Source organism: Trachemys scripta, chromosome 6, assembly GCF_013100865.1.
Source record: "Trachemys scripta elegans isolate TJP31775 chromosome 6, CAS_Tse_1.0, whole genome shotgun sequence".
In the NCBI taxonomy this organism is placed as follows: domain Eukaryota; kingdom Metazoa; phylum Chordata; order Testudines; family Emydidae; genus Trachemys; species Trachemys scripta.
The window spans coordinates 110,664,342-110,691,079 of NC_048303.1; the positions used below are offsets into that span (position 1 = coordinate 110,664,342).

General features: G+C 42.7%; 1 protein-coding gene across 2 annotated transcripts in view; it reads right to left on the minus strand.

Moving 5' to 3' along the window:
• MOB3B (MOB kinase activator 3B) overlaps positions 1-26,738 on the minus strand; it is a 146,439-nt gene that overhangs the window by 62,159 nt on the left and 57,542 nt on the right. The gene's annotated exons all lie outside the window — the stretch shown is intronic.

Sequence of the window (26,738 nt, forward strand, 5' to 3'; positions counted from 1 at the left end):
CGTTGAGCCTGACGATCTAGCCAGCTTTCTATCCACCTTACAGTCCACTCATCCAGCCCATACTTCTTTAACTTGGCGGCAAGAATACTGTGGGAGACCGTATCAAAAGCTTTGCTAAAGTCAAGGAATAACACATCCACTGCTTTCCCCTCATCCACAGAGCCAGTTATCTCATCATAGAAGGCAATTAGATTAGTCAGGCACAACTTCCCCTTGGTGAATCCATGCTGACTGTATGGATAACCCCTATGGGAACTCTGGGTGTAAATCAAAGTCTTCTTAAACACTTAAAAAGAAGTATCATTTTCACCCATGTTAGCTTCGATAATGGAAGGTCAGAGATTTTTGTTTTTGTTTTAGAAACAGAACTGGTAAGACATATTAATAAAAAGGAATGAAAGGAAGTTTTGTCTCTGTTAACAGCTGAGATCCCATAATAGGAGGCATGCTAGGATCAGCTCAGGCAGATGACAGGAGAGAGAACAAGTAAATCCTTCATTTCAGCCGAAGGCTACATTCCACAGGAAGATTTTTTCAGCCTGAACATTTATGTCATCAGTTATTTCACTGTAAGGCTTCCCAGCTCTTGTGCAGGACAGCTGCTTCTTCAAAGGGAAGTCCCAAGCGCTCCGTGATCGAACTGTCTGCACAAGGCATGGAACCTGCAAAGCCAAAGTCTTACCGTGCTTCTGCTGACAAATATTTTACTTTACACAAGTGACTGATGCTTTGGTGTCAACAAGCTGCAATTTATTTGTTTTCAGTTTTCCTCTCAGAAAACAATTAAATGTGCTGCACAGTTCTCTTCGGGGTTGTCTCCGCCAGAGATTTTGGTCATGCTGAAACTCAGAATGGGAATATGTGTGGAACATCTACGTTAGAATTTATGAATGTGTTAGTTAGCCTGAGTTATTGGCGGTCTCTTAGCTTGAGTTACAGCATGGCCAAAAACTCTAATGTAGCCTGTTTATTGCAATCCCTTCATGTGTCTCACCACTTGGAAATGATAGGCACGGTTACCTTAAGAGCCTTAAAAGCTCCACTGGTCAAAGTGAGCCAATTTATGAAGAACACAAAGGGCCTGAATCTCCTCTCATTATACTGGTTTTACACCCATAACTTACGTCAATGGAGTTTGCTTTTCACTTACAGTCCTGTAAAGGAGAGCAGAACGGGGGCCAAAGCCTCGAAATCATTGTTGTCCAGTTGAAGAAGAAAAGAGGAATTGACATGTCCCAAATAGGAAGCTGTCCATTTCAAATCGGTTCCAGTCTAGTGTGCTAAGTCTCACTGCCTCCAACAGCCTCCTTCCTCACCAGCATTATTTACAGGGAACCCTCTGGGCAGAGACACTCATTGCAAAAAAAATAAGATGAAACTAAACCAACTGAAAACTGAGATTCCTAAAACACTAAGAGCGTTTTGTCAGGGTAAGGAAGCAGCATGCTCTAGCACAGAGGACATGGGACTACAAGGCAAGAGACCTGAGCACTATTCTGTATTTCCAACCCCAAGCATTCAAAAATCATGAATCTTGCACCAAAAATTATGAGAAGTATATGAGAAGTATATGTTTTTGTTTTGTTTTTGTTTTTTAATAATACACCTGGGGTTCTTTTTATGTATCTTCAGTTTTCTCTCTGCAACCAGGGCTAGAAACTTATAGTTTTATTTTAAATGAAAGTTGAGACCCTCATGTATTCACATGGCTCCAGGAGCCGGGGCTTTAAAAAATACCAAACATTATGAGGTTTGGTAACCATTTATTCCTGGCTCCGCCACTGACTTACTGCGTGACTGTGAGCAATGGCTTAGGCCCATATTTCGAAGAGAGGCTGGATATCCAAAATTAAGGCAGAGAATTTTGGCCTTATAAATTATCTCTGTCTCCATTTTCCCATCTGTGCCACAAGGATAATCATACTTACCTTCATTTGCAGAGCGCACTTTGAGAATTGCAGTTAAAAAAAACAAACCCTATATGACTTCAGTTTACGTATAAAGACAGCTTGGTATGTAACTAATTTTAAAGCGTATAAATTTTAAATTGCCTTATTGATCTAATGCCTAAAAATTTGCTGACACTTTATAAAAGGCCTGACTTCATCCAGGCATGTGGTTTGGATCATCCTCAATTGCTCCACACTTTACAGATTTGTCTATTACTGGGCAAATTTCTTTGTGTTAAAGCTTATTAGGATTGACAGTATATGAACATTATTTCCCATTATTACACTAAACTAACATTGGTATACACGTTTTATGGTAAACTATATAATACAGTATCTGGACTCAGGTGACCATCTGGCTATTAAAAGAGGACATTTTTCCCTTACCAACAGTACAGTTTGGCATTTAAAGAAAGCAAGATGTACTTTTTAAAAAACTTCCATCTATTGTCAAACGTTAGATTTCTTTCATCCTGGGTGTTTCTGACTTCATAGGTCAGTGCTGGGTCTACTTCCCTTGCCCCGATTCTGAGTGCTGCTGATTCATGTTATGGGAAGAAGGAGCTGAAAACTTCTGCTGTAGCTTTGTGAACAGCCATGACTGTGCCGGCGCTCCTGAGGCATGCAACTAATTGTGAGTCCCAAGGAGGAAGAAACAGTGTGTGTCAGAGGTGGAGTAAACCTGACTCACATCAAGCTGCAGGTACGTTTGGCTTTTTTTTTTTTGGTCATCTCTTTTCCCCCACTTGGAAAGTGGGTTCTCATTCAAAGTCACATCCAATAGTTACCAGGCAGTCACCTCAGCCATTCATTTGCTCATCATTCCAGAGATTTTAAATATGCCCAGAGGATCAGCCAAGTAAAGGATGACACCTTTGATTCTTAGAATCATAGACTATCAGGGTTGGAAGGGACCTCAGGAGGTCATCTAGTTCAACCCCCTGCTCAAAGCAGGACCAATCCCCAACTAAATCATCCCAGCCAGGGCTTTGTCAAGCCTGACCTTAAAAACCTCTAAGGAAGGAGATTCCACCACCTCCCTAGGGAACCCAGTCCAGTGCTTCACCACCCTCCTAGTGAAAAAGTTGTTCCTAATATCCAACCTAAACCTCCCCCACTGCAACTTGAGACCATTACTCTTTGTTCTGTCATCTGCTACCACTGATAACGGTGTAGATCCATCTTCTTTGGAACCCCCTTTCAGGTAGCTGAAAGTAGCTTTCAAATCCCCCCTCATTCTTCTCTTCTGCAGACTAATGAGGGTCTGTGTTCTAAGAAACTCCCATCGCTTATTTGCGTGGGAAGGACCTCACTCTTGTGGTTAGGAGCGTGTCTTCTGTCAGATCTTCGGAAAACAGAAGCAGTCACAGCTTGGCTTCATGGGGTCTCCTTCAGCTAAAAAGAATTCTTTGAGGTTCAATTATAACCATAGGGCTTTGTTTCTCCCACCAAATGCATCTGAAACGAGGAAAGTGATTTTATATTTCCCTACTCTTGCTGCATAAGTAAGCTTTGTGGTGGAAAAGAAAACCCACAATAACAAAAAGGTTCAGGGGTCTCTCTCTTGTGAGGGATGCCTGCTCAGTTCCTCTTTGTGGCACCAAATTATCAGTCCAGCTCAACAGTGACTGGGTCAGACTGTCTAGCTCTTCTCCAGGAAGTGAGACAGTAACATGGGCTGCAGTCTATTAGCACCTGGCTTACTTCTAACTCTGCTCAGGCATGGGGAGGCAGCTTTGCCCAGCAATAGCGGGAAGGGAAAGTCTGGTGCTTGAATGGACACACCTAAAGGTGGTTATCCCAGGCTGCAGCAGGATGGGGAAAATAAAGTTAATCCTAATACAGGGGGAAAACCTTCTGGCACTTAAGAAATGGGAGAGGATTATTTCATTTTGACAGCATGACAGCCAAACAGTATTTCAGCAACCCATCAGCTCTCTTCCTCGTCTGCAATTAAATGAGCTTGCTTCGTCACAGCCACACGGCTGCGATTGTGTGCCATCTGCAGCCTTCCAATAACAACCTGCATAGGCGGAACACAGATTGTGGTTCTCATCTCACATTGTTGCCTGTGCTTCTAACATTGTGTTGGCTGGTGGGTTTCAGTCACAGCTGCCCAAGCACAAAAGCGCTCCCAGGGTCTGTGTCAATTCAGAGATGCTTACAAACACAATCACGTGCAACCACAACGCAAGGGAACAGTCAGCCAAATCCCAGCCTTAGTTACACTTGCGCAACCCCATTGCAGTCACTGGGTTTTGTGTGTGCAACCGAGATGCACAGATGTAACCAAGGACAGAACATGTCACATCCTGGTGCTCTCTCTTTGGGGCACTGTGAAGGTGAGAAGTAGTTCAAGGGGCTGTGTGTATTTGTCATGGTCACATTTTCTATAGGGCCCAAGTCATATAGTAACAAGAGACACAAAAGGCTTGTGTTCAGCAGTGAACTGAAGAAATATGGCACATAAGCATCAAAGGAAAAACAATCCTTTTGCTCATCACCCGTCTATCTCCACAGGGCTGCTCCATATGGTGGACATTTTTAAGAGGTATTTGCATCACTGCTTTCAAATGCTGACAGCCAGCTGTGCTAAACAGCACCCCATATGAAGACTACGGTGTCATGAGCTGCAGGACGTTAATGAAGGCAGATGGGAGAAGCTTTTCCCAGAGGTCAGCCTTCTTACTCAGCAGACGGTGCTGTCCAGTGAAGACTTCATTATCATCAAGAGACAGAACAGGAGGGTTGAGAGAAAGGATCTGATGGGAAGGGTGTCCCTGAACAGAGGGCTAATGTTTATCTATCGTTGGGTTTTACGCTGCTACACAGTGGTGAGTGCTGCACAGTACCTGAGCACCTTCTATGAAAAACCAATAGCTGTAGAATTTAGGAAGACAGACGCTTGGACATAGCAGCCAGTGATTTACCAGGACTATGGAGTGGATGGGAAGCAGAAGCAGAATTCAGTGACTGTAATGCATAGGAGATGGCAAGCCTGATTATAGCAGTTATATGGCAATATGAAACCACTGAAATCAGTGGAGTTAGCATTCATGTCACGCTCTCAGTCAGTAGGGGAAGCTAATGATCCAACCAGCAGAACAAATTTGGTGATGAATCCTGGTCACATGCCACCTGAGGCATGTTGCGCATATGCTAAGAAGAATGGAGTCACACCCAATGTAAAACTAGTATAACAGAGAGGAGAATCAGGCCTTAACGTCATAAAAACTTAGGGCCAGTTCCACAACTGGTGTGCATCGACACAGCTCTATTAACTTCAAAGGAGCTAGGCCTACTTACACCCACTGAGGATCTGACTGCTGGATGTTAGAGATGGACTGGACCTAGTAAGGGTCAGCTAGTCTTCCCTGGAAACACAGGCTCTCTCTATATATATATAATCTAGTTGCTATGTTAGTTTTAAACACCTCTCGAGATGGTGCTTATACCCCTTCCATAGCATAGCCTAATAGGGGGTTCATCATTAGGAAGTTTTTCCTGATATCTGCCCATATTTCCCTCTTCCATTCCATCACAATTCTAATCACCCCAAACAATTAATTTCTCTTTGTGATGTTCAGGCCCTTCAAACAGTGACTCTGCTCCATCCCCTTAGCTGTAATTCAGCCAAATGTGACAACAGTTCAGCCATCAAACACTGGCAAAAAGTTAGTGGCCAGCTTTAAAAATGTTTAATTGTTTGGGTTGATATCAAATCATAAATGTGAGTTAAATATTATTGAAAAGCAATTATGTTGACAAGGAGGAAGGATGGTCTTGTGGTCAATGAACTGGGATTCAGGAGAATTGGATTCAATTCCTCAACCCAAACTCCCTGTATGATCATGGGGTGTCACAATCTCTTTACCTTGGTTCCCTGCCCGTAAAATGAAGATAATAGAACTACCTATCTCCTACACTTTGTCTGCCTTGTCTGTTTGGATTGTTAGCTCCTCATGTCAGGGATCCTTACTAAGTGTGTGTACATCAACTGGGCCTCGATTTCCGTCGGGGCTTCCAGGTCCCCACTGTTATACAAACGATAAATAAATAATCATGTACTAAAATCCTCTGAAAAACGGCCAGATATTATATTTACACTGATGCAGCCCACTGATTTACCTATTATTCTGGCTTGCTATTGAGATATCTGGTGAGAACCCACAGAATATTAAAGTGCCCAGAGCAGGGGCTGTGACGTTACACCCCATATCTTCATAGAAATATGGTTATGATATGAATATGGCATAACTAAGGTATAATTTATGCAAGATAGCTCATGTAAGGTATCATTGGAAAGGTTGTGATTTACTGAATGGGATTATCCAATTTGTATGCATGTATCAATTCTGTATCTGAAGTTAGAAATATTGACTATGTAACAATTACAACTGTGTGTGTATTTGGGAGACACCCACAAGACAACAGGCCATCAGCTTTGATAGGCCATTAGGAAGAAACAATAAGACGTTAAAGATACTAATCTCTCTCCTTCCTGAGAGGGGTCCTGGGACATATCTGTGACACTACTGGGTCAGGTGGTCCTGTCACCTGGTACTCAACACTACCTTGGACTTCTAGTAATTTTCCACTAAAAGCGGGGGGAAGGTCAAGACTGGGAAACAAAAGATTCCCACCTCATGCCTACCCAAGAATTAAGACTGCTGAAAATACCTGAAGAGACAAAGGAACTAACTTGAGGGGAAAGGCAGGGGTGAGTCCAGATTGAGACAGGGGTCCAGTCTGTAAGAAGAGATAACTGGAACTCTTAGCTACAGAAACTCTGCAACTTGCCTAAAATAACATTTAGGGTGAAAAATTACTTCTTGAAACCAGTCTCTAAGATCTTAAGCTTAGTATGCGAGTTTTGTTTTATTTGTTTAGTGATATGCTTTGTTCTGTTTGCTATCCCTTATAATCACTTAAAATTTACCTTTTATAGTTAATAAACTTATTTCTTGTTTATAACATAACCCAGTTTGTGCAATTTAAACTGCAGGGGCAGGAGGGGAAAAAGTTGTGCATATCTCTTCACATTGAGGGAGAGGACAAATTTTTATGACCTTGTGCTGTGCAGATCTTTCTATCCAGCACAAGACAATATTATCTTGGGTGTATTTTCCAGAGGGAAGCTGCACTTGTGTGCTGGGCAATTTCCTTGCCGAACCTTCCCCTGGAGAGCTGTGTGCAGCCTCTGTGTGATTCTATAGGTGGTGCTCCCTACCTGTGTGTGTGTGCTGCCAGAGGCCGGAGAGCCTGATTCAGCAAAACAGGGAAAGGGAGTCCAGGCTGGTGGAGCAGGCAGGCTCAGTGAAATCCCAGTACATCAGGTGACATCCCAGAAGGGGGTTCCAACCCGTCACAGACACACAGAAATCAATGAGAATTTAAAACAATAGAAGTCAGAGATGTGAAAGACCTAGCAGGTCTAGTCCAGGCAGCTATCATATCAGGATTGTTCCTTTTAGTATATTTGTTCATGCTGCTTCGTTCATTCTAGTTTATCGTGGCAAAGGGTGATAAATGGTGTGTATTGAGAGTATCACAAAAAACAAATAACGCCCTCTCTCCCTAACCAGACTTTATCAAGGGAATGAAAAGCGCAAAAATCAAGGGCTTCTCAATTTCTTAGGTTGAGATTATTTCACTTGGAAACTGAAAACTGACTGACCATGAGACTGGAAGGTGTTAATCCCCTTTGCACTGCAAAACGCCATCCAGCCACTCACATTTGGTTGCTGCTGACACTTGTGTTGGGAAACTGGAAATGTCAGATTGGAAGAGGTTGGTGAGGGGCAGGGGGACAGGAAAGAAGATAATATCAAGTATTTCACTGCAATATGTGAAAGGCTCCTAAATCCTATCTTTACCCTCTATTCCATACATGCTGCTTTTTTCTCTAGAGTGGGTGGAAAGATGTTTCAGCCTAACAAAATTTAAGACAAAATATCACTACAATGCTCTAGCCTGACCTAAAGATCTCTGGTGACATTTCAAAATAAAAATAAAGTTTTTCAGCAGAAATGTTTCAGTTTGGGGTCAAAAACTCAAAAGATTTATATTTTTCAGCGGTGCGTTTTTCAACAACCAGCAAAATAACGATAATTTCCCACAGAAAGCAGATACTTTTAGTGAAAAAATTAATTCAACCAAAAACCTAATTTTCTATGGAAAAACAGTTTTGATAGACAATTTTCAGCCAGCCCAATAGTACAGTATTATACTTAATTTATATAGTGTTTTCCATGTTTGGAGCTAAGACACATAACAAATATTCATAAGTTGAGCATTAGGGGACCCCATGAGTTGCATAAGCATAATTATGCCCATTTTATAGATGACTGCATTTGTGATCTCTGTATAAACCAACACAAGTTTTCATCTTTGTTAGTTTCTGGTTTGTGTGCTGAATTATCCAGTGTTGTCACTGATTGTATCATGAGTTTTACTACATTTGCTATTTTTCTTAACGCCCCAGTAGCTACAATAAGATTATTCTGCAAAAATCTCAGCTTTCGTTTAAAAGTAAGCTTCTAGCTCTCATGGTTTCAGTGAAAACCATGGACTCCGAAGAAAATAAAAAGAACCCAAATTTATAAATTTATTAAATCTCATGGTTTTTAAGCCAATCTCCTGATATTTTAGGGCCTGACCCATGATTTTTGATTGCTTGCGGTTAGCACTTCTGATTACCTCATACGTAATAACTAACATTATTTTGCCTGCGTTATGAACTTGGTTATATTGACCAAGAGAGATCTGCTCTGTTTATAGAACGGACAGACATTCATTTGAAATGGGACCAGACCTTTTGGGGAAAGTAAACTTTCCAAATCACCAAGATGGAAAGCCCCAAACTGTCCATTTAAAAACAAAACAAAACACAAAACACCTTGCCCTGCCCCTTTCCCGCAGGAGAGGAGGTACTACACTACTATACCCTAACAATGGGTTTGAGGCTGGCAACCTACTCACACTGAGGCAGAAGGCAGAGCACTCAGGGCCCCGTTACTGCCATGGTCCCGCCCCTTCATTCAGTCTTGGACTAGCAGCTAAAGCCTGGAATAGGGATCAACCACCACACAGAAGGCAGCATGCATGTCAGAGTGAGGAGAGAGGACTGGTGACTGACTGGTTCTCAATCAGATTTGGGAAGGGGTCTCTCCTAGTATTGGGATGGTCATAAGATAGCTAGAGACATCTTGAGGAGTCTCATCAGGCTCAGGAGAGGAGCTAGGAGCAGGGCTCCTAATGGGATGGGGTAGAAAGCAGTGAAATGGGTCAGCCAAATTGACTGGGTTCTCATCCCTAAACGTAGAATCTGAAAAGTTGAATATCTGTTCAACTTGAGGACTGTAAGGGTTACACATTCACATGGCCAGATGGTTTGCAAGCACCAGCATCGTATGGTTTAATGACTAATAACACTAAGAATCCAAACAGCCACTCAGCTGTAACAGCACTGCGTTCCCCCTTTACACTGTTCAGCCATCACAGCACTCGCTTTTCATCCGCCCCAAGGTGTGTAAAGCTAAATTCCTTCTCCTTTTCTGGAGCAAACAGCCAAAGCTATACTCAGACAGCAGACACGGGAGGTAACTGCTCTACTCAGCACTGGAGTACTGGGACCCGTTTTGGGCACCACACTTTAAGAAAGATGTGAACAAATTGGAGAGAATCCAGAAGAGAGCAACAAAAGTAATAACAGGTTTAGAAAACATGACCTCTGAGGAAAGGTTGAAAGAACTGAGCGTGTTTAAATACTACAGCACTGCAGGGTACTGTGACTGACAAAGCATAACTTTATAACAGTCATGTTGAGATTTCTGAACTGATTGTTTTACCCTCACTGGCAACATACAATGAAAATGCTGTCTTTCATTCATTAGAGGTGATAAATATTTACACACATGACTCAGCTCATTTAGTGGAGTGCTCCTCACTCTAATACGGCTTTGTCTGACACGCTGCTGGTGAACACAAACTGCTTGTTAATTTGGCTTCATGAGCAACAAAAACCTGGATTAACTGGGTGACATTTAATGGCCTGTAATATACAGAAGGTCATAATAGATGATCTAAGGGTCTCTTCTGACTTTAAACTCGATGAATGAGAAACCGGAAGTCGATCAGCTAGACCAGGGGTGAGGGGTCAGCAACCTTTGGCACACAGCTCGCACGGGTAAGCATCCTGGTGGGCCGGGCCGGTTTGTTTACCTGCCGCATCCGCAGGTTTGGCCGATCACGGCTCCCACTGGCCGCGGTTCACCACTCCAGGCCAATGGGGGCGGCAGGAAGCAGCATGGGTCAAGGGATGCCCTGGCGAGCTGTGTGCCAAAGGTTGCCGACCCCCGAGCTAGACCCAGGCAGGGCAGTTACAGGCAGAAAACCGCGTTTTAGGGCCCCATTTGTCTCTCAAGTCCACATCTCTGTATTCCAGCCTATTTTCAGCTGTGTGCCCAGTATCAAAGTTCTCAATGATAAACTGGTCGAGGCTCCAAGAAGAAGGGTTGGGATGGTTTCCCCCTTATTTCAGTATTTGCCAGATGGCTCTGTGCTTTGTGTTGCCGCTGAACAAAGAACAGCAGTGGATGGCCAGTTAAAAGCTAATGAAAATAACTTGTCTGCCACAGAGTTTGTAGTGTTTTTGTTCTAACTGCCGGCACCTATGAAACCTCCGATATCTGGTTCCCCCTTCCAACTGGTACTCAGAAACAGCAACTTGTCACTTGAGACAAGTACCTATTAAAATTACATAAGCACAGGTAAAAGTGATCCCAATGCACAAGGCGACAGCAGGCAATTAGGATCAGCAACAGACCACACACTTTCCCTTCCGCCATCTCACATATGGCATTAGTCTCTCCAAATGTCTTTTCTTTTCTTCTTAATAAATTTGAGTGCAAGATTGTTCCCCTGCCTGCCAGAAACCTCTGGGTCCGAGTCTGAGCATCTTTTAGGCTTCTGAATGGTGTTTTAATTTTGATCTCCATCAAATAATATCCAACCTGGCACAGCATCCCCTAAATAAGAGGGAATCTGACATCAATACTTGGATATTAGGCCAAAGTCTGTTATCAGTTAAACTGGTATTTCTCTAGTAAGTGGCAGTGGCGTTACTCTAGATTTATACCTGTGTAACAGAAGAATCTGATCCACTAATTTTAGGAAGGTTTACTATGTGATATGCTGTTAATTATTATGCCTAATAGTTCATTTATTTACCAGAGTGTCACATCTGAACCCAGAATTTTTGCAGATGAGATGAGTATTCTCTACTTGATCTGTGGCTGAATTTAGGGCTGAGCATCTAACACATTCTTAATGAAGTCAATGGGAGTTACACATGCTCGCCACTTCCCAGGATCAGGCCTCTCCCATTCATCAGGCGCTGACAAGAAGTGACCTGAGCCCAGTGCAAAGCAGGCAGGCTCTGGTGTGAATTGTCTTAAATGCTGTAGCATTGCCCATGAATTTCAGTTCAGACCTGCAATAACTTTGGCTGTTCCAGTGCTGGGCGGTCTGCTGAACAGAGACTGCCTCCCGTGATGCACAGTGCTAAGCTGTGCAATAGTTCTGACACATGAAAAGAAGGCACTACACACTCATTTTCATTTGTGCACCATTCTTCAGGGGCAAAAGGCTGCCTAGGTGTCATTAAATGTAAAAGTTAGTGCACTCGGCCTCATGCTCTCCACTTTAGTTACTGACTAATACATCTAGCACGGGAAATACAATCTCAGAGAACAGAAACTATATCTAGAACAACCACTGACCTCTGCAGAGCAGAAGACAACTGATAGTGACAGAGTACATCACTGGCATACAAGAGTTATTGCTATGAAATGACTGTCACAAAGGATATGCTCTTCTTCATTTTCTCATTTGCTGTGTTCCCTAACCAGTGTTCCCTTAACCTAACTCGGTGTTTAATATAAACACACAACAATGTTATGCTTTTACATTTGGGTCTGCAACTCAACTGTGATCTAGGAGAAAAATGCAGGCAACATGGCTCCTTCAGTACTTCATACCTACCGGTACATCAGTTAAGCTATTAGACCTGTCACACACATTCAGAAATTTCCAAAGTGGTGTATAGCGATTGAATTGCACTGGTCCTTATCTTCAAGCCAGGGCCCAGTATACCTAAAAGATCGCCTAAACCTCTGAGATGAACACTGAAAACAATAACTCCACTCATCAGGCACACTGGAATTTTCTAGCACCGGGATAAAGCTAATCTGTGCACGAGACAGAGCTTTCTTGGGGGGCTAGTCTGAGACTATGGAACTCCGACAGGAACTAAGGACCCACCATCACAAAGCTCACTACCTTCCACTCCAAGTGCAAGGCACACTCCTTCAAGCTGGCTTCTCTAATATAAGCACACCGCATTGTATACATTGAACAACATTCTACCAAACTAAAAGACTATATTGCACACACAATTCTCCCCAAGGGAAGAGGATTAAAGAACAAGCCACATGTGACAGATGTTAGTCACATCACTCAATGCACTACCAGAAGGTGCTCAGATACACTGGGAATTATGATGATAGAAGAACCTATACAGAATAATTCTCTCCAGCACTGAGGAATCCAAGAGTGGTGTGAACTAATGTTTTAAACTATCTGAGTATGTGGTCCCTGATGTATATATATTTTTAAGCATAAGGGATCACACATGGCTTTTATTATAAGAAGTTTAACCAGTTACTTTTTAAGCACATACTTGAATTAAGACCAAAAATGTCTATAAAGACACGAGGGTTGCCTTAAAGTAAGCTTTTGTCTGTTTGATTTCTAATTCTACCATTTGTTTCCAAAAAAATAAAAATAAAAAACAGGTCCAGATTCAGACCTGGTGTAGCCGGTGCAACTGTGGTGTAAATGGGTGCAATGAAGTTATACCTACTTACAAAGCTTTGGAATTTGATCTGTAGTGCATATGACAGAGGCAGCCACGCAGATCCATAGGGAAGACTATATTGAGATTTGCACCAAACACTGGATTAAAATTCCTTTATTCCTTAATGATTAAATTGTATTCTGACTATTATTAATGCACGACTGTAGCATCTGAAGGCCCCTTTATGATCAGGGCCCCACTGAGATTGGTTCTGCACAAACACACAAAGACATACATGGTCACTGCTCTCAAAAGCATGTTTTCTAATGTAACACACTAAATAACTCCTCCGAGCACAACTGAATTTTCCACAATATGTGTGTGGCAAAATATTTACTAACTTTTGCAGAGCAAACATGGGGAAATGAACCCTGTTTGAAAATTTTCTCTGCGAGTTTCACTTTCTTCGGGTCCTTCTTGCTAAACAGCAAGAGACACACCAAATCCAAAACGTCACCGACATCTGAAGTCTCATTCGTGGACACGAGAACGAATGGATATAAACTGGCCGTGGGGAAGTTTAGGCTTGAAATTAGACGAAGGTTTCTGACTGTCAGAGGGGTGAAATATTGGAACGGCCTTCCGAGGGAAACGGTGGGGGCGAGGGACCTGTCTGGTTTTAAGATTAAGTTAGACAAGTTTATGGAGGGAATGGTTTAATGGTAAAACATATTAGCTGAGGAATACTGAGCAATGGTAGGTAAATATTATAATGGCTAACAAGGGTCAGGCTGGAGACTCTTGCCTACATGCTCGGGGTCTTACTGATCGCCATATTTGGGGTCGGGAAGGAATTTTCCTCCAGGGTAGATTGGCTGAGGCCCTGGAGGTTTTTCGCCTTCCTCCGCAGCATGGGGCAGGGATCTCTAGCAGGAGGGTTCTCTGCCAATTGAAGTTACTAAAACACAGGATTTGGGGACTTCATTAGCAGGATCAAGGAAAGGGTAGGGACGGTTTTGTGGCCTGCAGCATGCAGGGGGTCAGACCAGATGATCATAATGGTCCCTTCTGACCTTAAAGTCTATGAGTCTATGAACATCTCAGACACAAACCACTTTTCAAAGGTTTCACACAAAGAGTTATTCCCCTGATTCATAAGAATGTCATTTAGCTCTGCAAAAGAAAGTCACTCACAGACGCTTCAGCTCATTAGCAAACTTGCTTTCCATTCTAATAAATAACCCGCATGTAAGCAGCCAGTTCCTCACACTCAAAACAGACCATGTGAACTCCAGTACCATGTACAAACAATATACTGCTGACTTTACCCCTGCTGTACAAATGTCTCAATGCAATAGCTCCTAGTCTAGGTGAGTGTGGAGTTCAGGTTGTGAGTGCGATTGTGAGCCCTCTGTGTGACTAGCCCTAGTTAATGCAAGAGGCATCTGACCCTACGTGATCAGGACCTGCTAGAGCAGTTACTTCCCGCTGGAACAGTTGAACTCTCTAGCTCAAGAGTAAGACCTATGTATGCAGGCGACAAAGCTCTTCTTGTGACTGGCCCACAAATCTGCATCCTGCTCCCAGGAGAGATCAGAGCACAAGTCTCAGCCCCTTTGGAATGAAATATCAAACCCACTTATTGGTCCTAACCGTGAACTTTCCTTCATTAACCCCACCATTAACAAAAAAACTCTACAGCATGGAGAAAATCTGAAACCTTCTTAGGTTCATTTTAATAAACTTTCTCAGATACCATGGTGATGGCCATGATATAAAGGAACTAAACAGATGGGGAGCCAGCCTTGTAATATACACTCTCCAGTTGAGAAACAATTCCACCCTCATGCCAACTGAGTGAAAGATTCCCTTGTGAAATAATGTCTAAGAACTGACAGTTGTTTTCTGCTGCAGACTCTTGTCAACAGAGGACTGAGATAAGGTGTAATTTACATGTTTGAACTGAAGCAGACTTTATCCTCCATTAAGCTGCACACATGGCAACAAGCCAGCAGCATTCACTGGGGAAGAGGACTCTGGTGAACCACAAAGCCTTTTGTCAATGCGGAGCTTGCACTTGGAAAAGGTTCTCCTCGTTTAGATCATTAGGCCTTACATGCTATACCACTAAAAGTGCTTATTTGAGGTTTACTGCATTTGTACTTATGGCAGGGGGAACATGAGATCTTTTGATTCCTAATTTTGGGCAACATGGTCGTTTTCCAATCTGCTCTATGCAAGTGGAGAGTGCGGGGGGCTCAGAAACAGCCCAGGGAAGGATTCACGCTGCACAGAGGTACTATTCCTTCTCTCCTTCCACTTTACTCCAACACACCGCCCCTCAACAATAGCAAATAACTGCCCTTGAGCCCATATCAGCTCATCCAGGGACTGCAGCAGGCACTGCTGCTGATGGATTGTTAATGGTCACCATTTAAGAAGTGGGAAGCAGAGTCTGATTTTCAAATTTCAGCTTGAGTGTATAGGGCTAGCAGTTCGAAAACATACCTTAGAAATGGGGCAAAGCTGCTCTGAATGCCACTGAGAGAGACTAAATCTGGGACTCACAATGTCATTGTGAGAAAGCTTCAATGATGATGATATTGGCACTTTCAAGTGTTGAGAGCTCCTCCAAAGGAACGTTTACATTGAGCGTCCAAGTGACAATCTCTGCTCTCGGTCACTCCAGAGCAGTCCCACTGAAGTCAGAATTACACTGGTCTACATGAGAGCAACAGTTGGCCAAAGCTGTCCTGTTTCTGACCTTGTAGCTGTACACTAGCTAGTCGCTGAAAACTCCCAATATCCGATCCCTAAAGAACATACAATGTGTTCTGAACTGCGCTGTTTCCATACTGGATACTTACAAACTCACAAGTAGCCAGTGTTTTGAGTCTTGGCATTAGTCTACTAACTAAAAGAGCAGTGCTGTCGCTCCTGATTAAAATGGCACGACAGATGGGATGGGTGATAGTAAGGAGCTGTGGTGATCACTATTACCCCGAAGTAATTAAGAGTGATTGGGCCTGGAGCTTGTCTAGACTACTTCTATGCTTTGGCCCTCATTCTTTCATAGGCACAGAGCCTGAGGTGGTTAACGCATGTTATAGAACACATAAAAACAAGGATAATCAGCTACACAAGACAGGCGTTGAAGTGGTGAAAAGGCCAGGCTTCTAATTATCTTGTAAACTGCATTGTTCATTATCCAGAGGGGGCTCGTGGGATGCTTCTCAGGCTTGCTGGAGGAGGCGGCAACTGTCTTTTTTTTTTTTTTTTTTTTTAAGTTTGTGAGTTAGTTTATCTTCTGGCCCAGTTTATGCAGAGACAGGTGTTAGCTCCTGAACAATAGAAACAAAAAACTGAGTGGTGGAGACTGACATATAACCTAGGTCGGCAGGGCCTCAAAACCTTTCTTGAAAGCAGAAATGTTCTGCAATTGTCACACACACACACACACACACACACACACACACACACTTGATGTGGTTTGATGACTGGAGAGATGCAATGATCACACACCTGTCCGTGCCCTGTTGATTTCTTCACTCATGCAGGGCAAAGAGTGCAGAAGGAATCGCCCTCTTTTAACCTATCTCACTTCCCAAACACAGAAGGAGAAACCTATGCTTTCCCAGATCAGAGAGTTACGATACTCTGCTGCGGTATAGAACTGGCTTCCCCTAGTAGTCCACCAAAGTCCAGGGCACACTGTTTACTCAGGCCTTTAATTAATAACCAGTGCCAGGATAGGGTGAGACAAGGGCATACAATATGTTTTATACCTTTTGGTTTAGTTTATCTTTTATAGCCAAATGGAAATTGTTAAATTAATAAATTCTATTGAAAGAAGCCAATTCTTCCTTAATGGAAATTCCCATGTAATTTAATAGGGATTAAACTGATAAGGTATTAATGAAATTTAACAGGACTAAAGCTCTTAAAGCTCTCTCACTCAACCCTGAGGCACACTGAAAAGAATCCTGGGATAAGCTAACTTCTCAAACACGCACCCGATTGCCAGCCCGACAAAAGATCTTCCAGGCTTCAGCCTACCCTGGAAACAATGGTCCATATTGAACCATTTCAGAACATTGCTTGGCAGATGCTGTCGTCATCTCATACACCCCTGGAAGATGAGAGATCACAGTCATATTGTGGGTTGACACCACCAGGACACTATGGTCTAGACCATAAATTCGTGTTTGCTTTGATTGTTTGCCAGTGGTGTCAGATTTACACCAAGCCTCTTCTGAAGCTACTTATAGGCTCACTAATTTGGACTTGGTTATTTGAATGCTGCTATTCCCTCTCTTGCGATCCTAAAGAAGAAAAGAACTGGCTTCTATAGAAATTACTCTTAAAACCAGTCAAATTTAATAGAGAATTAAATCCTTGCTATTTTGTTTTTGTAGGATTCAACAATAGGGTTGCATCTGAAGAAGTGAGGTTCTTAATGCTTGCATCTGAAGAAGTGAGGTTCTTACCCACGAAAGCTTATGCTCCCAATATTTCTGTTAGTCTTAAAGGTGCCACAGGACCCCCTGTTGCTTTTAACAATAGGGTTACAATTCTCTATTCTCTATTAAGCTGTATAGGACGGCCGCAAAACAAAGATTTTAGTATTTATTCTATAGGATTTTCCCAAAAGGTTGTTACTGGAGCTAGTTGATCATGTGGGTCATTACTCTTTTTAACATTACCCAACAGCCTCAATATTGTTGTCACTTCCATGACAACAAATGTGCTGTCCCAAAGGCTAAAAAAGGGTATGTGCAAGTGAGAGTGTAGGGGTTGTGGTGGGAAGAAGATCGAAGTGTGAGGAGGAAATGGACTATGAAACAAAGCTCTTCTTTAAACCAAATCCAGCCTTGGCATAAGCAGATGAGGAACTAATGTACAAGGGACCTGCTTTAATTTATACTCTCTTGTTAGCTACTTTCCTGCCCATTTGGAAAAGTCTTGTATTACTACTGGAAAAGTAACACTGCTCTACAGCCAAAATGCTTCTGAAATAAATGTAGTCAAACTTTACTAATTCTGGGTCACTGAGAACAAAAATGATGCTTACAATTGTTGATTGGCTCTAGTTTTCAAGATATGCTATTGGGTCAGTATATACGACCCTTGACTTGGGAAATGGTGGAGGATAAGTGAGTTATAAAGGGAAGGGATCTCAATTTAAACCAGAAATGACTAAAATACATCTTTGACTGGATCTATGAATAAATCTATGACTGGGTTTGGACAGTACTTGCTTTTTAGGCAAAACAATGAATGATGCAATCTGAAGCTAGTATTGCATCATACATGATATGAATTGCATCATGTTATTCCTAGAGGTCATGGATGATGCAATCATAACGAAGCTTACATTACTCTGCTGAACAAATTGCCCTATATCAGCTCTAGAAATCATACAGTGTCGTGCTCTCTTATTTGTCAGTATTTGATTTTGCAAAGGGACACATTTCTGTTTAGCCAAAGTGAGCAGAGATGCCTCGTACTTGTGTGAACAGTGCGGATAACTTCTGCTATGTTTGTGGTGAAGTGACTTTTGCATCACAAAAGCACAGTATAACCACTATGGTTAAGAAAGCCTATCACCTTTATTTTGGCTGCAAAATTGGAGATCAGGACAAGAGGTGGGCCCCACACATATGCTGCAACACTTGTGCAACAAATCTTCGCCAGTGGTTGAACAGGAAAAGGAAAACTATGCCTTTTGCAGTGCCAATGATTTGGAGAGAGCCAACAGATCATACCAGCAATTGTTACTTCTGCATGGTGCCTCCAGTTGGGAAAGGTGTGTCAAAGAAGAAAAAGTGGACTGTGCATTATCCAAACATTCCATCAGCTATACGCCCAGTACCCCACGGAGAAGGACTGCCGGTTCTCGATGCACCAGAATCATTCTCACTTGAGTCAGACGAGGAAGAGGATGAAACTTCTGGTCCTGAACCATCAATGTCACAGGACCCACATTTTCTCCCATCCTCCTCCTCTGAACCACACCTCATAACACAAGGTGAACTGTATGACCTTGTCAGGGATTTGGAACTACCCAAGAGTAAGGCAGAGATGTTGGGCTCCAGACTACAGCAGTGGAATCTCCTGGCAGGTGATGTTAGGGTTTCCATGTTCCATGACCGTCAAAAGGATCTTGTCCCATTCTTCTTCATGGAAGGTGATCTTGTAGCCTGCAACAACATCGATGGTGTGATGGCAGCCCTCAACATCGTTCATGATCCAGATGAGTGGAGACTGTTCATTGATTCATCGAAGACGAGTCTTAAAGCTGTTTTACTGCATAATGGCAATGTTTTGCCATCAATTCCAGTTGGTCATGCAGTCCATATGAAGGAAACCTATGACAACATGAAACAACTTTTGAGGTGCATAAACTATGACCAACATCAGTGGCAGCTTTGTGGTGATCTGAAGGTTGTTGCTCTCTTGCTTGGTCTGCAGACTGGATACACAAAGTACTGCTGTTTTCTCTGCGAATGGGATAGTCGTGCAAGAGATTCCCACTACATCAAGAAAGATTGGCTACTCCGACAGTCATTGGAGCCTGGGAGGAAAAGTGTTCAGCATCCACCATTTGTTGAATCAAGGAAGATTTTGTTACCACCCTTCCACATCAAGCTGGGTCTGATGAAGAACTTTGTCAAGGCCATTGACAAAACACAAGCAGCTTTCAAGTACCTCCGTGGAAAATTTCCAAGGTTAAGTGAAGCTAAGATAAAGGAAGGTGTCTTTGTTGGTCCTCAGATTCGTGAACTTCTTCGAGATGATGCATTTGACCATGCACTGCGTGGCAAGGAAAAGACAGCATGGAAAGCCTTCCAATTAGTGGCAATAAATTTTCTCAGAAACAACAAGGCAGACAACTACAGGTTGTTGGTGGAAAACCTCCTCAAGGCATACAAAAGCCTTGATTGCAACTTGTCACTAAAGATACATTTTTTGCACTCTCATCTAAATTTTTTTCCACTGAACTGCGGAGCAGTGAGCGACGAGCATGGTGAGCGATTTCACCAGGACATTGCAACAATGGAGAAACGCTATCAGGGCAAACGGAGCCCATCAATGCTTGCAGACTATTGCTGGACAGTGACAAGAGATGCTCCATTTAATGAATACAAGAGACAAGCCAAGAAGCGCCGAGTAGACACTGAATAGGACTAAACTATGTACAGAATAGTTTTTTGCCTTTTGTTTCATAATAAATTTTATTTATATAACCCTTTTGCTGATTTTTAAAGTGTTACATAAACAGGATAGATGAAATATTATCATGTAAAGCAACCATAAACACATGAAAAGACCTAGGTTTACAATTTATGATTAAAACTCTATCTATACAATATACATAGACATAAAATGTAAAAACTTAAATATCTTAGAAACAGTAGCCAATCAGTTGTTCTAATTGTCATATTTGAATTCAGCACATCAAAATACATAATAAATAGCACATTTTCTCTCTGAAGCAGACGACTTCTCAAAAATTGTAGACCAGTGTAATCGACAATTGTAACTATTCTATAGGACTTTTTTGAACCATTCTATGTAACTTAATAGAGAATCATATCCCTGTCTTAAAATGCTCCTCAGCAATCCCTCGAGGTCAATAATGATCTCTTTCACAGGTTTTATTTTTCATGGGGCCTTTCGTGACGGAGGAGTCCGATCCTTGAGCCACAGGCTCGTTGGCAGATGCTGCAGGTGGTGTTGGAAGACAGGGTTGGGCTGTGATTGCTGCGTGACAACTGTCTTTCCTTTCTTTCCTGGCATTTTTCTGCAACCAGGGCAAGGCGATTTTCCTCAAAAGTGGACGTTTCTTCTCTGACAAGTCTTCACCAGTTATCCTTATCCTGGGCTGCTGTCTCCCAGTGTCTGGTGTTAATGCCACATCTCTTGATGTTTATCTTGAGAGTGTCTTTAAAGCGTTTCTTTTGGCCTCCCCATTTCCTTTCTCCTTTGGGCATACAGCAGTTGTTTTGGTAGGCGTACATCAGGCATGCGCACACAGTGCCTGCTCCACCTCAGTTGGTGCTGGATAATCAGGGCCTCAACACTGAAGATGTTGGCCTCTGTAAGGACACGGACATTAGTGCGACGATCCTCCCACTTTACGTTGAGGATCTTCTGAAGAAAATGCTGGTGCTGGCATTCTAGGTATTGCAGATGTTTTCTGTGGGTTACCCAAGTCTCACGGCCATAGAGGAGAGTTGGGATTACCACCGCTTTATAAACTAAAAGTCTAGTGTGTGTTCTGATGCTGTGATTGTTGAACACCCACCTGGCGAGATAGTCTGCCAAAGGCAAGGCTGGAACAGCGGATTCTGTGCTGAATCTCAACATCTACGTCTGCCCGCTGTGAGAGATGGCTATTGAGATAGGCAATGTATTCTACATTTTCCAGTTCTTCGTTGTCGATGTAGATCTTCCTTGATGGGTCTCATGATTGACCAGGGACTGGTTGGTGGAGACCTTGTGTTTTGCCGATGTTCAGAGTTAGCCCTAGGCTTTTGTAAGCTTCAGAGAAGCGATTAAGGGCTGTTTGAAGATCCTCCTTTGAGTGTGCAACTACAGCACAATCATCTGTGTACTGGAGTTCAGTTATTGTTGCCGATATTACTTTAGTTCTGGCACGGAGACGAGAAAGGTTGAAGAGGTTGCCATCAATCGATATTGGATGCCAATGCCCTGTGGTAGACAGTACTGGGTTAATGTTTTATAGCTGCTAAGAAAATGGAGGAAAGGTTGGTGCCACTACATAACCTTGTTTTACACCAGTTCGGATGACAAAGGGCTCAGAGGTAGAGCCACCGCGCAGGATGGAGGCAGTCATCTGGTCATGGAGGAATCTTACAATGGTGATGAATTTGCTTGGGCAGCCAAACTTTGACATGATTTTCCACAGAGCCTCACAGCTGACAGAGTTGAAGACTTTGATCAGATCGATAGAGGCCGTATACAGCTCCTGGTGTTGGTTAAAAAGAAACTATACAAACCCTACTGAATGTCTGTTAGGATCCCCGGTTTCATCCATATGACATTCTATAGAACTTTTCCCATAGAATACTATACCACTCCCTCACCTCTCAGGCCTGATCAACGCCAGGATCTGGAAGGTGTTAGCTACCACGCATTCACACCCTACCATACACAGGGCAGTGTACTTTTTAAGATGTGTTAAACTGGTCAAGTGAAAGCCTAGGGAAGAGCCTCAGTTTTAACACTGCATTGGCTACACTAGGCTGTTAACATGTGTTAGCTAACACCTTCCAAATCCTAGTGTAGATAAGGCCTAGAGCATAAGTAACTTTGCACTTCCACTGAATGCCAAACCGGTGCTCCTTTAGTATTTACCCAGTTTCTGATCAATTTATTCCCAATGTGTAACTTACACCATCACTTAAATAACTTATCAGTGCTGGAACTATGATGCAGAAGTTCTTGGCTCCCAGCCCATGTTCAATCTACCAGAACATACGGTCTCTCACATGGAATTCTCATCATTTCAAGTTACATGCTTGATGCAAAGTCACTTGGTGAAGTTCTCTGGGTTATGTTATGCAGGAGGTCTAACTGTCCCTTCTGGCCTTAAAAATCTATGAATCTGAGTATTTTTTTCAGTGACTCTTCAAAGAGAAACTTTTCCCCCCCAAAATCTCCATGAAAAATAATTATGCCCAATGTAAGGCTCCGGGGGAAGGGGAGGGGGGGAGAGGGGAGAAGGAGGGAGAAAGAAGAGCCATCAGTAATTTAATTAATTTTGTGCACACAATGAGCACATCAAACTGCTGTTAGATCACCCAGTTCCCCTCTCAGCACTGTCTACACACAGCATATTGTAATTAATCGCTCTCAAAGATGAAAATTGCAACTCACCAAATACTGCAATTGTTCCCAGGATCTACTATTTCCTGATCCTCGAATATAAAAATGTTCACCATGCCTTTTACCTGCTGACCAAAGATCATATGGAGGGGAGGGGGGAAAAGAGAAAAGAAACTGGATGGTCCAAGAGATACATAAGAGGGTATGGAGCCTTTGGTTGCTAAGTCATCAATTTGAATCCAGTCTGGGTAGACAGTCACTGAAAGTTGGTGCCACGTGATGGTTGTTTGAGGGCCTACATGATGAGTTGGTCTCCACTGGAGAAGAGTCCACATCAATAGTGCTAGGCTTCAGCAGCCAAACCTCAGCCAAAAATTATATCCTAGGTTATCTACCTGCTAACCTGGGTTTAACTCTACCACAAAGACTGGTTCTTGACGGCTGCAATCAGTCAAGCATGAGTTTACAAAAAAGGGAAGAACAGGCTTATGTCCAGAATAGAGCAGCGGTATTCAGACATGTCTGACTTATCAGCCAAAGAAAAAAGAGCTTATCGCCATAGAGAGCAATGACATGAATTCTACGAAACTCGAACCCCATTTCTAGATACATTTGTATATTAAAAAAAAAAAAAAAAAAGTTGAGATGTTTCAAACCAGCCATTCCACCAAACCTCTTCTCATTTCCCCTCCCCCGACTTTCCGCCCTCCCTGCCTCTCCCTATTCATGTCCACAGTCTCCTATTTTATTACTGTTATTCCCACCCTAACATGTTATGTTTATGTTGTCTGGCTTTGTGCTGCTTGGCCTTGCAGCTTTGACATGTTGTAAAATTGCACAATTCTATAATTCTGCTGGCGATCCCATGCAACATGTGGTATTTGGAAACATATACAAGCTGGAAACCATTTAGCTTTTTGTACTTTTCATTGTCTGGTTGGTTTTTTTAGGAAAATCAAAAAATTACAAAAAAAAAACCTGCCATCAAAACCAGTGTTGATGGCCTCAACACAGTAACCTCGAGCGGGCACAGAGACTGAACTATCTTTCACACTACAGATATAAATCCTATAGGCAAGGATTGAGGCATATGAGTAGGGGAATGCAGGGAGCTTGAAATTTGTGGCTATATAATTTCAGTCTCTAGAACTGTTAGCCTCGGACATGCTATAATCTCACTTCACAAAAATTCAAACAAACTGAGAACAGTGGGGAAAAATTAAGGAAACCGCTCTTCACAGCAAGAGGCTATCACCACAAGAGACCCTTTAAGGCTTCACACTGTCAGAAGGAAGTGCGCCTTATCTTCAGCCAAGTGGTTTTGTTAGCCACTCACCACTCTGCTATCAGCACCTCAAGTCCCATACCAGGTCCTGCTCTCATCCTCCAGTCATTCCTGTGTGCTAGCAACAGCAGATGCTAGCAGGAGGGAGAGAGAGAGAGAGAGACTGTGAGATCAGCAAATGAATGGCTCAGAATGACTGCAGAAAGCACAGAAGGAAATGACCATAGACCACAGGAAACACACAGACTGACCCTGATGGGGGCCCAGGGATGAGAGTAAATATATACAGATGTCTGTGTTATAAATTGGTAACAATCTCATTTTAACTCACGCAATTCCTAGTTACAGTTTTTTAACCACAAAGGAAAGGAAAACAAAAACAAAAACACCCAAGACCCAAACAAAAAGAAATCCAACAGGACTGGCCCTCCTGACATTTTTCAACCCCTTCAAGTAGCTCTTCAGTAAAAGCTGTGTTTAATAGCAATTATGGAAATCCTACTCTAAATAGTCTGCATGATGTATATAAAATTAAAGAGGGTGTTATTGAATAGGATTAGTTTTGGAAATATGTACAGTTTCTATGGATTGCCATTACAAATCCCTCCCTGGATTTCCTTAGGTAAATTCATTTGCTAATGGAAACGGCAGCTCAAATACTGTACAAAGGACACATGCTTTTTTTAAAGGAATCTATGGGAACTGTGCACTGCAGAGATGCACAGCAGTAAATTAATCCCTCCATTAACAGCCAGACTTTTATGATGACAAGTTTCTTTTTGCAGACCCTTCTCTCCCTCCTTTTTATGATCACAGAGGTAGCTGCAGCGTAAAGAAGGCCTAAAAAGAGGTATAACAATGCTCGCTGTGCTCTAAAACTACTGTGGTAGCAACAATAGTGCATGGCACAAGATAAACCTCTTTTGCTCAGATATCCGTTTGTAATGAATTTCAGTTGCTTCAAGGAAGGAGCATTTGGAATTTCACTGTGATTAATTTTTCAGAATGAAAATAAGGAGAATCGAGATCATAGAAAAGAGAACACGCACAGGGGAGCTGCGACTCAGAGAGCAGCAACCAGGGCCAGATTTAGGGGCAGTGACCCGCCTGGGGTGCTGCAAGGTATTCAAAAGTTTCACAAATGGAGGGGGAGGCGCCAAACACACTCCTTGCCTGGGGCACAATTTGGTCCAGGGCCAGCTCTGGCAGCAACCATGGCACAGCACAGTCCCAAAGCTTCTGTCTCGTACAGTGGGGCAGTGAAAGGCAGAACATGGATGGAATGTGCCAGCTAAGCACAGCTATTATTCCAAGAGCTTTCCAACCAATACGTTAATCGTTGGGTGGCAATTATCTCCATTTTACGTATGTAGAAACTGAGGCACAGAAAAGTTTCCCAAAGTTTCCCAAGGAGTCACTAACTGATCTTGGAATGGAACCTAAAAATTTTGATGCCCGGGCCTCAGGTCTAACCTCTGTGGCACTTTCCCATAGAGCTCTGAGAAGTTCACCCTGGACTAAGCAGCGGGGAATCCATCTCGCAGACACCAGCTAACTGCTTTTATTAACAACGAGGCTTTGGGAATTTAACAACATAGTGGACGAGAATAACAAGATGATTCCTCTCATTGGACTAACAAATAATTCATAATTCACAAGCTTTCAGGACAAAAAGTTCCTCCAGTCACCTCTTCCAAAAAAGAGGATTATTAGCACTGAAAGCTTGGGTATTATAGATTATTTGTTGGTTCAATAAAGCTGTCAGCATGTTATCTGCCTCTCCCAAAGCCACAGAATTGACCATAAATATTTTCTGCACATATAAACAAAGTCACTGATATTACCAAAGGGAAGTGAAACACTGCAACGGGCCGTCACACAACCACGGTTCAACAAAGCCCACATACATTTCAGTGAAAGTTCAAAAATCAAGGAGACCTGGAGAAATCAAAACCGCTTCCTGCTGCCCATAAAATGAGGCGCAGCTTCCTTTGAAACCTGCCTTCTTCCTGCTGTACAATGAACTGGGGGAGTTTAGGTTACAGCCTGTAACCACCACCTCTCCTACTGATGTGCAACAAGAGGAAAGGAATAGGGACAAGTCTCTGGAACACAAACCCACAACAAGTCTGCCCACCCACACGATGATCAGAGCTGGGCAGTAGGCAATCCAAAGGTCAGCAGAGCTTACTGATATTTGCAATCTCGCTGCATGCCCTCACCTCCCAACAAACCCTTCTAAACTAAGCCAGCCTGAGTAGTCTTTCAACCACTTGATTTCAGTATCGCCCTCCAGTTGCTACTCTTTACCTCAATCAAGCCAGATCTTTTCTGAAACTCACGCTGATAAACTCAACATTCCCTTATCCCTTAGGATAATCACACAGCTTTGAGATTTGCAAGAAGTTAGCAATAATAAAAAGAAATAGTTAAATCAAACCTCCTCTAAAGTGCAGTTCTACCTTGAAAAGTGACTAAGGAAAAATGTCGCATCCACAGTTAGCAGCAGTAGCCATCATAAAGACTTGGGCACAGACAAGATTTAGATTTTTTTTTTCCTCCGGAGGTTCGTTTCTCGCTTTCCCCCGTCGTCTTCTTTTCATGGGGGGACAGGAGAGGGGGTAAAGGGACCATGGATAACAGTCCACACTGTGATCCAGATTCTCCACTGTCTTGCACTGTGCACAGCCATTTCCACCTTAGAGAAGTGGATATAAAACGCCACCATTCTGATTAGGTAACTTTTTATGCTCATTTTGTATAGGTGTCAATGGCTACTTAAGGTGCAAGGGAG